Source organism: Cervus canadensis, chromosome 10 (genome assembly GCF_019320065.1).
Source record: "Cervus canadensis isolate Bull #8, Minnesota chromosome 10, ASM1932006v1, whole genome shotgun sequence".
Classification (NCBI taxonomy): Eukaryota; Metazoa; Chordata; class Mammalia; order Artiodactyla; family Cervidae; genus Cervus; species Cervus canadensis.
In genome coordinates, this window is record NC_057395.1 from 30090339 (window position 1) to 30102906 (window position 12568).

Below are 12568 nucleotides of genomic sequence, written 5' to 3' on the forward strand. Positions count from 1 at the left end.
CAAATTATCTGAACAAGTGGATTAAGGCCAACCATTAAACTGAATACAACTGTGGAAGCATCTACTCTGCTTAACATCATCTGAGGTCCCAAGGCACAAAGATGCATGAAGTCGCCAGGGAAATGACAAAGGTTCAATTTGATCTGTACGCAAATAAGGACTTTCCTCAGATGCCTGCATTCATTCAAACCCTGCCCTTTAATTGTGCATCAATAGTGAATAAGCTAGCGGTGGCTAAGCAGATCCTTCCCTGGGAACCCGGCATCTGATGTCGCTACCAGTGAACACAGCGGTGTGGCTCGAGTCTGGATGTGACGGGGTTCTGGGATGATTCAGGTACTTTACATTTTTGGACATGTTCTTTCTATTATTACATCAGCTCAGATCATCAGGCATTAGATCCCAGAGGTTGGGGACCCTTGTTCTAGAGGGCTCTCCATGTAGGTTTTTCTGGCTCTCTGCACTGGGAAAAGCAGGGCACGGTACAGATGCTGAAAGAAAGCCCCTGGATCACACAGACTATGTAATGAAGCAGGAGAAGGCTTGGGGAGCTTTCATTTCACCATGAAATTCACCATGAATAACTTCAGGCAGCCCTGAGAGCCTACTTCTGATTGGCAGACTTGGTGTAAACTTCTGATCAGAAAAACGAGCAGAAGTCAAGGTTTACATCAATCAGAACTGAAAGTGGAGTCCTCGTTAGATCTGCTAAACTCCTGGACCTTGTGAGCGGCTGGGGACTGAGGGTGAGAAAGACAGCTGTCCGCAGCAGGGTCCTGGGGATGTGCGAGCGGGGAGGAAGCTTGGGACCAGCCCCAGAGGAGAGGTGGACAAGCCGACTAGGTTTCCCTGCAGGCTGCTTGCGCCCACATCCACCCACCTAAGTGAGGATAGGTCAGCCAGCACCCCAGCCCACAACCAACCATTCCCTCTCTCCTTTGCCTCTTTCCAAGCTACGATTTGAAACTCCTCATGTGCTGAGCACCATCTGTCTCATTTAAGCTTGGCAGGAGCCTGGTGGCACAGGTATTGTGATCCTATTTCTTTTGTGATGACAAGCTGAAAGTTCAGGCAGGTTAAATAACTGGTGCAAGGTGGCACAGTTAATAGGGATTATTTTCCATATAAGTTATTTAATTTTTAAGGCAGTCATGAAATTAAAAGACACTTGTTCCTTGGAAGAAAAGTTGTGACAAACCTAGACAACGTATTAAAAAGCAGAGACATCTCTTTGCTGACAAAGGTCTGTCTAGTCAAAGCTATGGTTTTTTCAGTAGTCATGTATGAATGTGAGAGTTGGACCATAAAGAAGGCTGAGCACCGAAGAATTGACGCTTTCAAACTGGAGCTGAAGAAGACTCTTGAGAGTCTCTTGGACAGCAAGGAGATCAAACCAGTTAATCCTAAAGGAAAACAATCCTGAGTATCCATTGGAAGGACTGATGCTAAAGCTGAAGCTCCAGTACTTTGGCCATCTGATGTGAAGAGCTGACTCATTGGAAAAGATCGTAATGCTTGGAAAGATTGAGGGCAGGAGAAGGGGGTGGTAGAGGATGACATGGTTGGATGGTATCACTGAATCAATGGACATGAGTTTCAGCAAGCTCCGGGAAATAGTGAAAGACAGGGAAGCCTGGCATGCTGCAGTCCATAGGGTTGCAAAGAGTTGGACACGACTTAGCGATTGAACAACAATGAGCACAGATTCTGGAAAAGAACAGTGGTTGAATTCTCCATAGGAACGAATCTATAGCTGAGGCAATGCTTACGTGTGACAGCTGTGAACGCTGGTGGTACTTTCACCCACACAAGACAGAGGCATGGCTGCCACGGGGTGGGAGACCCCTCCCCGGGTCTGCGGGATCACGCCTCCCCCTCCCGATCAAGGGGCCCAGGTGGCCTTGGTAAGGTACGGGGAGGGACACAGCCTCGGGTAGCTTGGGTGCACAGCAAGGATGAAATAAGACATAGGCAGAACAAAGATGGAAAGACTATGCCACACAGACCCGCATTCAAAGAATGACCTAAGGCTGTACCTGCCACACAGACCCGCATTCAAAGAATGACCTAAGGCTGTACCTGAGGATGAAGAAACAGAATGTGGGAGGAAAGAACAGGAAGGGGGAAGGGAAAAAAAGAGGACAGGACCTGCAGGATATTAAGAATTACAGCAATGCCAAACTAATGAAAACTGTGTAGTACTGGCTCAGAGGCAGATAAAAGACCAAATGTAAACATGGAAAGGGGGCGATTAGTTTATGACAGAGGTGGATTACAATTCACATTAAAAAAAAAAAGAGTATGGTGTTAAAATAACTGACAACCCGTAGGAAAAAAACACATTCAATCCCTCCCTCAAATTTTATAGCAAAGGTAAATTCCAGATGGATAAAAGACTTGAATATGAAAGAGAAAACTTGAAAACTTTGTTGGGAAAAAGAAAAAAAAAAAAGAATATCATTACATAATCAGGGCAGGGAGGACTTCTTAAAAAGGGCACAAGAAATGCACTAGGCATAAAGTAATCCATCTGACTGCTAATTCTAAACTCTGGTATGATAAAGGTCAGAAGTTTCTACAAGTTGGAAAATAAGAAAAAATATTTTCAACACCTGAAACAGAGGAAAGAATTCATGTAAGTCAACAAGGAACCAACAACCTGATGGGAAACACAGGAAAAGGATGGATGTTCACAGGCAAATACCCAAATAGTAATAAACATGAAATGATGCTCAACCTCATTACTTATCAGGGAACCCACCCCTGAGGTGCTACTTGAGACCCATCAGACTGACAAAAGTCAAGTTTGTTAACACCAGATGTCAGTGAAAATAAGGAAAAATGGGATTTTGGATCCATTTCGGGGGGGTGTCTAAACCATACTGTTGGCATTAGAGAGCTGTTGCACAAATCTTAGTGGTGATGACAACACTTCTACCCTGAGACTTAGTTCCACTGCCTGCTGCACGCCGCCTTCCACAGGAAATCAAAAGCAAGGAGGACCAACATAACTGTCTATGAACAGAAGACTGGGGAAAGAAAGTGCTTTATTTATACAGCGGTGAGCAGTTAAAAGGAATAAACTAGATTTATAATGTACTGATATGGATCAATTTGAGGGAAAAAACACACAAACTTGCAAAAAAGTACAGGATGAAGCCATGTATGTACACTCACAAATTCGCGAAGTAGTAAATGTGATGAATGCATACATATTTGAGCAGTAAGGATGAAAAAATGAAGGGGGAGCATTCATACCAACTTCACAATACTCTGGAACAGGAGGGAGAAAGAGCAAGAAAGTCTGGTGGAGGAACATTTTGATTCTTAAAAAATTAAGGAGCGAGGGTGGGGTATGAAGTAAGTCTAACATCTGTTTTCGATCTCGGTGGTAAGACAGAGAGAAAAGGAATCTTGGAAAATATCTTCAACACATTCAAGATGAAGAGGAATGTATTATTTACACTTTTGACCTCAAGACTACTTACTGCTAATTCGGACAAACGCTGTTTGTAGATCAGTCTATGAACAGCTCAGACGTCTCCTAGGATGAGGCCGTGGAAATACCAGTGTTGAAGGGTCTCAAGATCATGCCTTACACACACTCTCTCTTGCAATGAGCACCAGAAGCTTTCTGTAAAAGAGAGCCAGCAGGGACTTCTCTGGTTGTTCAGTGATTGAGACTCTGAGCTTCCACCGCAGGGGACATGAGTTCGATCCCTGGTCAGTGAACTAAGATCCTGCATGCTATGCAGCATGGCCAAAATATAAATAAAAGAGACCCAGGAGAAGTCTGGGTGATTTGCCTGCTAGAAATAACATATGAAGGCAGGAATCCATCATCCTGCAGGTCTCAGCTGAAGTGTGACCTTCTCAGGAAGGGCCTCCCTGAGTTGGTTAACTAGTGGTTTTTAAATCATACCATCTAGTGATCATCTAGATTATCGACAAGCGCAGAGATCACAGCTCTCTTGTTAGTGACTGGCACATGACAGGCAGCATAAATGCATGGCTGGTGGAATAATAAATCAGAGAAACTCTTTTTTTCAGGTCTGTGACTTAACTCAAAAGAACTGAAGGAAGAATTCTTCAGTAAATAGTCATCAGTCTTGAAAGACACTGAGTCCCCGAGTTCATCTGGGGTTTGATTTAATAATACTGAGCTTAAGTGTATCAACAAATACACCTAAATGTGAAGTCTTCAGGTTAGGAGGAAAGTTAAAGCAGTCATGCAAACAATAATGTGTTTACTGATGAGATCAGAATATCATACTGAACTGCATATGTAGGAGCCTGCAGGGCAGGCAGCTGGCTCAGCAGAGTCATAGCTGACCTCAACGACCATGGAATACTTTGTCCTCAGTGCTGAACCTTCCACGGGGTGGGAACTTCTAGGTAGTTGTTGTAATGAAGAAGACTCTGGATAGCCATAAAACCGATTTCTGGACATATTTTTTAATTATGAGAATTTGGATAAATGTACTGAAGGTGGCTCAAGTGGTAAAGAACCTGCCTGCCAAGAGACACGGGTTCGATCCCTGGGTCAGGAAGATCCCCTGGAGGAGGAAATGGCAACTCACTCCAGTATTCTTGCCTGGAGAATGCCATGGGCAGAGGAGCCTGGTGGGCCACAGTCCATGGGGTGGCAGAGTCAGACAAAGCTGAAGTGACTTAGCAGCACTGAACCACAGAATTTCTGAATTGGAAGCAAGTTGAAAAATTAGTCAAGTCACACTTTTTTTTTTTTTCAAGAGAGGGTAGTGTCTCAAGACCTTACATGGCAGTCAGGAGTAATTCTATATCCCACAATGCTCCTTTCATTGTCCCCAAACTGGTGGGACTTGGAGGTTTGAACAGTCTTGGGGAATCACAGCGATTCTCAAAGATCAGAGGCCAGAGAAGCGTCTAGAGGAAAAGAACTAGATCCCTTGTCTCTTTTTTAAAAATTTGGCTTTGGCTACAGTGGTGTCTGTGTCTAAGAGGAAGTGCCTCTAGTGGTGTCTTACATTAAACAAATTTAATTTTAATTTACTTTTATCTAAGGAAGTCCTCAAGGGCTTCCCTGGTTGCTCAACAGTAAAGAACCTTCCTGCAATGCAGGAGATGCCAGAGACGTGGTTTCCATCCCTGGGTCAGGAAGATCCCCTGGAGGAGGAAATGGTAACCCACTCCAGCATTCTTGCCTGGAAAATCCCATGGACAGAGGAGCCTGTGGGCTATAGTCCTTGGGGTCCTAAAGAGTTGGACATGACTGAGCGTGCGCACGCACACACACATGAGGAACCCCTCAGTAGGGCTCATCTATAACACAACTAGTGAGAAGTGTAACACTTTTCCTTGGCTTGTGGTGCAGCACGTGGCCACATGTTCACTTACTGTGCTGTGTGTTTCAAGGGGATGAATTGTATCTGCTAAATATTAAGGTCTGGTGAATAGCAAACTTTGACCTAATGGTGTTTCACTATGTACCCCCCTTTTTTGGTAAAGAGAAATGTTTCAAGATCATAGATGAAATTCTGCTTGGAAGGCATCCTAGAAATAATATAACTCCTTTACTTCATAGGTCAGAAACTGAGAGGCTTGGGTGAAATGAAATTTAAAATCTCGGGAATCATCAGCTCAAATAGTTGGGCAGTGGCATAAATCACGCGTCCGCGGAGTAGCTAAGCATTGATCAGCATTGCTTCTATGTGTATCTGTTCTTCATAGAAACAAATGAGGGGAAAGTGCTGAATTTTCCTCTTGGTTTTTAAAGCTAGGATTCTTGGCTTGTGAACTTTCGAAGTCATTCCATGAGGTCCTGAGTGCGCCCGCTGGCCAGTTAATAGTCACAGGACCAGAACGAGTGATGACATATTTGGGAAGCTCAAGGACCATTCTGTCCCTCACCACCACCAAAATTCAGAGACGGCCGAGATGGGAAGGACAAGAATGATGAGCTGTGAGAGCAGAGGGGGTGCTGAGGTCTCGCCCATGGGGATCAGGTCAGCAGAGCAACACACTCACCCCATCCCTGCCTCCATCCGCCCGTGGCTGATGTTGCAAGTGAGCATGGCAATGAAGATGCTGGGTGTTAGGACAGGGCTGATGCCTCGGAGCTGGGGTTCTATTTCCTCTTCTTTCTTAACGGTGAACAACTCCCTTCTAATTGAGATCAGCTTAAGGAAATTTGGGAGTTATGTTGAGATTGACAAGAGAAGTTCTCAATCTCAGTACTCTCTTTTTGAGCCACCGAGGTGCCGTGATGACGGATGCTAAGGAAACACAGGGATGGATAAGTATACTGACATTATCAAGAAGTCCTGAAATGGTAAAAGACAGAAAATGGCACATTTAGCTTGCTTTGGGATTCAATTTGGGAGTTTATTTAAAATCAAAATCCCATGAGGAAATTATTACACTTTACCTTTTGGAGATGATTACTTTCTGGTGTGAATGAAAGTGGGAAAAACTACACTTCCTATATTGCATACTGTGGTGGCTGCTCTTTGATATATAATGATAATTCATGCTTTCAGAGCCTCCACAGAATACAAATTAGGTTTTATATTCAGGATCGCTTTGATGGTTTTGACTGACAAGATTTATACCATCCTCAACTCCTCTATACCACCTGATTCGTCTGTTACTGTTGTTTCTTCTATCTTCAAACTTCTAATTCTGCCTTCTCTAACTTCAGTGGCTCTCTTCCAACTGGTCATAGAGAAGTTGTGTGCTTACCTTGGATTCATGTGGGGTAGAGTAGTTTTGATTCTTAAGACACCAGCTTTTTCAGTGAGGATAAACTGACTGCCTGATTCCCTCCATCCATCTTTCCTTCCTTCCTGCATTTATTGATCATTAACTGCATTTCACATGCCAAGAAACATGCAAAGCAAATATTCCCCATGTAAGATTTGCCCTCTAGGCGCTCACAGTCTTGGGAAGATAAGATGTCCAAGCACAAGGAGGATGACCAAAAATCCTGATTTTCACTGGAGAGTTCAAAATGCCTGTTTACCCAGTGAAGTGATTAACAGCACCATGTTCACTCTCAAAGGGTTCCAATTTGGGCAATAAATGATAGAGCCATCCTCCACCTAAACCATGAGTAGCAAAGCTAAGGGTTAGGATGTACTGCTAAGCTGTATAAAGGTAACATGTGTGCTATAGGAGTTTAGAGAAAGGAAAAATCGATGGAGGCTCAGGCACCAGGAGAGAGTCTCACCGTCAAGGTAATGAGACCTGGGCTGGACTAAGAAGAATGGGCAGGATTTGCCTACAAAGGGAGAAGAGCATCGTAGCCTGGGGAACATAGCAAGGCTCAAAGTCTGAGACAAGCAAGTGATGCTTAAGGAACAGTGTCAGTGCTGGGCTGCTTCACCAGGTAGGAGCCTGGGGGAAATGTGGTCAAGCTCCGGGGAGTCTGGGGAAAGGCTAGAGTTTGCACTTGATTTAACCGGCAAAGAGGAGGTAGGAAAAATGCCATGGACTCTCATCTTACAAGTGGCTGTTAGTATACTGTTAGTACAACCTAGATGAAGAGTGAGGGGTAGGAAGTATATTTAAAAAGTGTTTCTGCAGAACTTCGGGGTCAAAGTGATAGACAGCTAGACTAGGATGGTGTCAGAGAAGCTGAGACCAGTGAATGGGAGAGAAAGGACAGAAAGCACTGATAGGACTGGGTCGTGATCAGACCCAGTGATCAGTGGCAGAAAGGAAAAAATGGCATTCATGATGTCTGAGCTTTCAAACTTGAAAAGCAGGAGAATGTTGATGCTGCTGTCAATAATGGTGTGTCTGGTGGTCCAGTGGTTAAGACTCTGTGCTTCCACTGCAGGGATTGTGGGTCTGATGCCTGGTCGGGGAACTAAGATCCTGCATGCCAAGTGGTACAGCCAAAAAAAAAAAAAAAATTCCTGCCAGGGAATGTTAGTGTAAGAAGGCCCAAGCCACCTTTCAGGTGATGCACGCATGGGTAAGAAGGACCAACCCTGACTCTAGAAGGAGGCCAGGACAGGTCCCCACATCTTGTAGTGGTTAGGCTGGATGGCCTGCATGCCTTGGTTCCTGCTGTCACCTATCTCCTTTTGCACCTGGCTTCCATTCACATTTCTAATTAAGATTTTCCCCTACTTAGTTGTAGATGGCTAAGCTGCTTCCATGTGGGACGGGTGGTGATGGAGTGGTGTTGGGACTCTTGTATGTAACATAAGGCCTGCTAGATGGGCTCTGTGATCAAAGGCAAAGGGTTGACAAGGGGACACTGTGGTTCTGAGAAATACCGGGAGCTGATGATGGAGAAGCATCATAATCAAAAGAAGTGCCAGAAGGAAGAAAGAAGATCCTAGAAACACAGTCAGCGAAACAGAGACTTGACTAAAGGGAGAGGCAGTGCGAAAACCCGACTAATTCCAAGAGGCAGCATCTCCCTCTTCTAAGACAGCTGCAGCCAGGCTTGCTGTTATATGGAGATGTCTTCCAGGCACCCACAATCCATGACAGCTTTCAGTTCAATTTTAAATAAAGGCCCATGGATTTTGAGGCATTTTCTTAATGGAAACTGACATGTATCCTAGGTTTTTTGTGAGCTGACCACCAGTCCCTGGTACCACAGTGACAGCAAATATCCCACAATCACTGCATAGACATCTGTGGGGCAGCTGTCCAAGCGAATGTCAATTCCCGAGTCTCTCAGAAGTCTGCTGAGTCTCTTGCAGGAGACAGTCAATAACTCTTCATGGAAATGAATTAAAATAATTGCCAGATCACTAGCACCAATGATAGGTCCAGGAGAAAAGCAACGAGGAATGTAATTTGACTAGTTTGGGACTCATTATCCAATTCTGCTTCCTGGCAATGCAAAAGAAAACAGACGTGGCATTACCTGAAGATGCTAAATGACGAGCATTTCAGATTAGCCGCGCAATTCAGGGATTTAAAGAATAGTGAGGTGGGCTAAGCAGAAAATACTGCTGCTTCTGTCCAGGGCTGTGGCTAGGCCATGTCATACTGTGCCGTGGCTAGAAATTAGGACGGTACCTCTCCCTTGGGACATATGACTAGCATCTGCCAGAAAACTGTCGTAAGAGATAAACAAATTGACAGCGTCCACCCCGGGAAGGGTGCCTGTAACATCACAAAATGCACAGTTGTGCTGTGGTGGCCCTGCCTGTGCGACAGAAACCCATCTCTTTTGACAGGAGGCTGTTTACTTCAGCCCCAGCTGGTGCTGAAAGGCAGGCTGGGTGAGAATTCAGTACCTGGGACTTACAACTGAGTCCCTGCGAGTTAATCCATGGCGGGCTCCTGTCTGTGATGAGATGGGGTGAAGACAACATCAACAAAAGCCACAACGTCCTTCTCAACAAACGTTTCCATGTGTCCCTTGCTCCTTATGCAGATGGACTTGTCCCTTTGAGGAAGGGGAGGAGGTTCCTTTTCTGAGCTTACAGATGACCAGTGACAAATGAGGGACAATCTGGCTACTCCTTATGGCCCCAATCCCAAGTTTTCTGGCTCAGTAAGTCTGAGATGGTGCTGAGGCAGCTTTAAGAAGCAACTTTAAGGATCACAGTCCCAGGGACTTCCCTGGCAGTTCAGTGGTTAAGACTTCGCCTCCCAATGCAGGGGGTGCAGGTTCGATCCCTCCCACTTAGCTGGGGAGCTAAGATTCCACATGCCTCCAGGCCAAAAAACCAAAACATAAAAAACAGAAGCAATATGGTAACAAATTCAATAAAGACTTAATACTTTAAAAAAATAAAAAGCACAGCCCAGGCTGAAAACCCCTGAGGGTAAACTATGTTTGCATCCATGGCAATTGGCATTTATATTCATGAAGTTAAACACTCGAAGGTAAACAGGTTGGCGAGGATTCAAGGCCCTACGCTTAGAATAGACTTTAAACTGTTCTGGAGGCGAAAGGCTTTCACCCAATGTCTTACTGTGTTGAAGCTTCGTTAATCTTACTCTGTAAGTTAACCTTTTCCATTCTCTTTGCATCTAGGACACTGAGTTCCAACGTCACCTGTTCCGTGAGCCCTTCTCTTAACCGGGATTTGCAATCACTCCATCAGTAATGGGCACTTGACGTTCCTCCTGTCTTGTCTTGGAGATGGTGTTGGGTTCGGCTCACTGTTTACAGGTCTGTCGCTCTGCGGGACTGCACACCCTGAAGGTCAGGGCACCTGTTCCCAGCTCTCAGTGGGTTGGTAATAAGCCTGAGTGTTGTTAACAGAAAAGTCTTGCCTGTTGATGATTTCTAAGTTTGTGAGGTCAATGAAAATACTGCAAATGTTTGGGTGTTCTTGTGACTTAACTGGAATCAGAAAAGTGGCCAAGACCACGTCTTCTGTGTGATGCTGTTTGGTGTGGAAGTTGGTGGCAAAGTGCTCCAAGTATGCCATCGAGGAGGAATCTGGGCAAATGCTTGCCAAGGACAGAGACGACCTTCTGTGTAGTGACAGTAGACCCTCCCAGCATACTACACATGTGTTTACTGATCCACACACTAGTCTCCGGCTGAGTCTGGCTATGCCCTTTTTCCACTTTGGGAAACGAGGTAGTTCATCACTCCAGTCCTGGGGAGGCACTGAGGGTATGTCTGAAACCAGAACCCTTATGTCAGATGACAGAAAAAAAATCAGGTTAAGCCCCAGACAGTCTAACGATGAGAGCTGTGGACACAGGTTATCTTGTCATTTGCTCCAGGAGAGACGCAGGGCAGGCTTCAGAAAAGAGGCACTCTTAGCAACAGAGGGATGGACATGTGCAGGAGGGCCAGGCAGCCCAGGCCAGACGGAGTCTCCCTGGAACCAGTCATTACAACCTGAGCTGGGGTGGCGCTGCTCTGCCAAGTGTGTGTGTGTGAGTCACTCAGCGGTGTCCAACTCTCTGCGACCCCATGGACTGTAGCCCGCCAGGCTCTTCCGTTCACAGGCTTTTCCAGGCAAGAATACTGGAATGGGTTGCATTTTCTTCTCCAGGGGATCTTCCCAACCCAGGGATGGGACCCAGGTCTCCCACACTGCAAGCAGACTCTTTTCCGTCTGAGACATCAGGGAAGCCCTGCCAAGTGGGCGGTCTGGAAACACTCACCATCAGTCATCAGCAGCTGCTTGTTCAAAATCCAGATTCCTGGACTACCCTCTACCTACTGAATCAACCTCCAGGAGGGGACCCAGAAATCTGAATTTTGAACCAATACCTGTTGTAATTCTGATGCACCTTGAAATACAAGACCAGCTATGGCAGGGGTTGAACACATAGGGTTCTAGGTGCAGAATGATCAAGGTTCAACATCACCCATGTGTTGCTGGGCCTCCATAAAAAGAGGGAGAATGCCAATCACAACAACTAGGTAGCAGTCACAGACAAGTTATGAATGTGATGTTGTTAAATAATCTCTTGGAGTTTGCCATCATATATTATGCAGTCCTGTCCTGTTTTAAGCTGATCTGATACGTAAACCGACGAACAGATAAATTCACAAATGGTTCAGTTCAGTTCAGTTCAGTCACTCAGTCATGTCCGACTCTTTGCAACCCCATGGACTGCAGCATGCCAGGCTTCCCTGTCCACAATGGTTAGTCATCTTCTAAAAGGATTCTTTTTTAAAGTAATTTACTTTTTAATTGAAGGATAAATGATGTTTATACTTTACAGAATTATGTTGGTTTCTGCCAAACATTAACATGAACACTTCCAGTACATAGAACCACAAGAACCACAGAGAAAGAGCAGGCAAGTCGCATTGTGACTTCCAGCGTTGTAACATGGAAACTAAAAGGATTTTTGAATGAAAGCATTCATCGATTGGCTCCAATGGGCAAACACTTCACCTAGAACTAAATTTATATACAGTGTTGGAAGTTGCACGTGCAGTGGGACGTGCATGCTCTTTCTCCGTGGTTCTATGTACTGCAAGTGTCTCTTTCCCTAGGGAAAGGATCATACGTCTATTTTCCTCTCTACTGTTAATGGGACTGATTCTCAGTGTTTTCAAAGGAAGACCTGCCCTAGAAACTAGGAAATAAACTGAAGGAGAGCTAAGCTTATCTAGAAATTCATCCTGAATACCACACAACTGACCAGTCATTTCAAATCATTAGCATGACCACCTTCCCAGTGGAATTTATAAAGAATCCAAAATGCTAAATTTTAAGATTAAAAATTTTAAGTTGAGATACCTTTCTTTCTTTTCAGATAGTCCTCATATAAGAAACAAAGTAATGGCTTTGGAGAGAGACCTGGGGTTCAATCTTGGTTTTCCCACTTACTAGCTGTTCCCTTTAAGTTTACTCAACTTCTCACAGCCTCAGCTTCCTCTCCCATAAATGGAACGAAAATGCAAGCGGATGTTTCAGCCTTGTTCTTAAAGAGAGCTCTCAGACACAAAGAAGTTCCCATCAAGAAATAAGGAAGGGCTTCCCTGGTGGCTCAGTGGTGAAGAATCTGCCTGCCAATGCAGGAGACACAGGTTTGATCCCTGTTCCAGGAAGATCCCACGTGCTGTGGAGCAACTAAGCCCATGCACCACAACTGAGTCTGTAGCTGCAACTGCTGAGCCCATGTGCTCTAGAGCCCA

General features: G+C 45.0%; 1 protein-coding gene across 8 annotated transcripts in view; it reads right to left on the reverse strand.

The window, feature by feature from the left end:
- Nucleotides 1–12568, reverse strand: part of BEND7 (BEN domain containing 7) — an 86228-nt gene that overhangs the window by 19660 nt on the left and 54000 nt on the right. For 2 of the 8 annotated variants that reach the window (XR_006271595.1, XR_006271594.1), the window contains exon 8: nt 6007–6254. The exons of the other annotated variants lie outside the window; for them this stretch is intronic. The gene's annotated coding sequence lies outside the window, so the exon portion shown is untranslated. The remainder of the gene's footprint in view (nt 1–6006; nt 6255–12568) is intronic. 8 annotated transcript variants of the gene reach the window in all.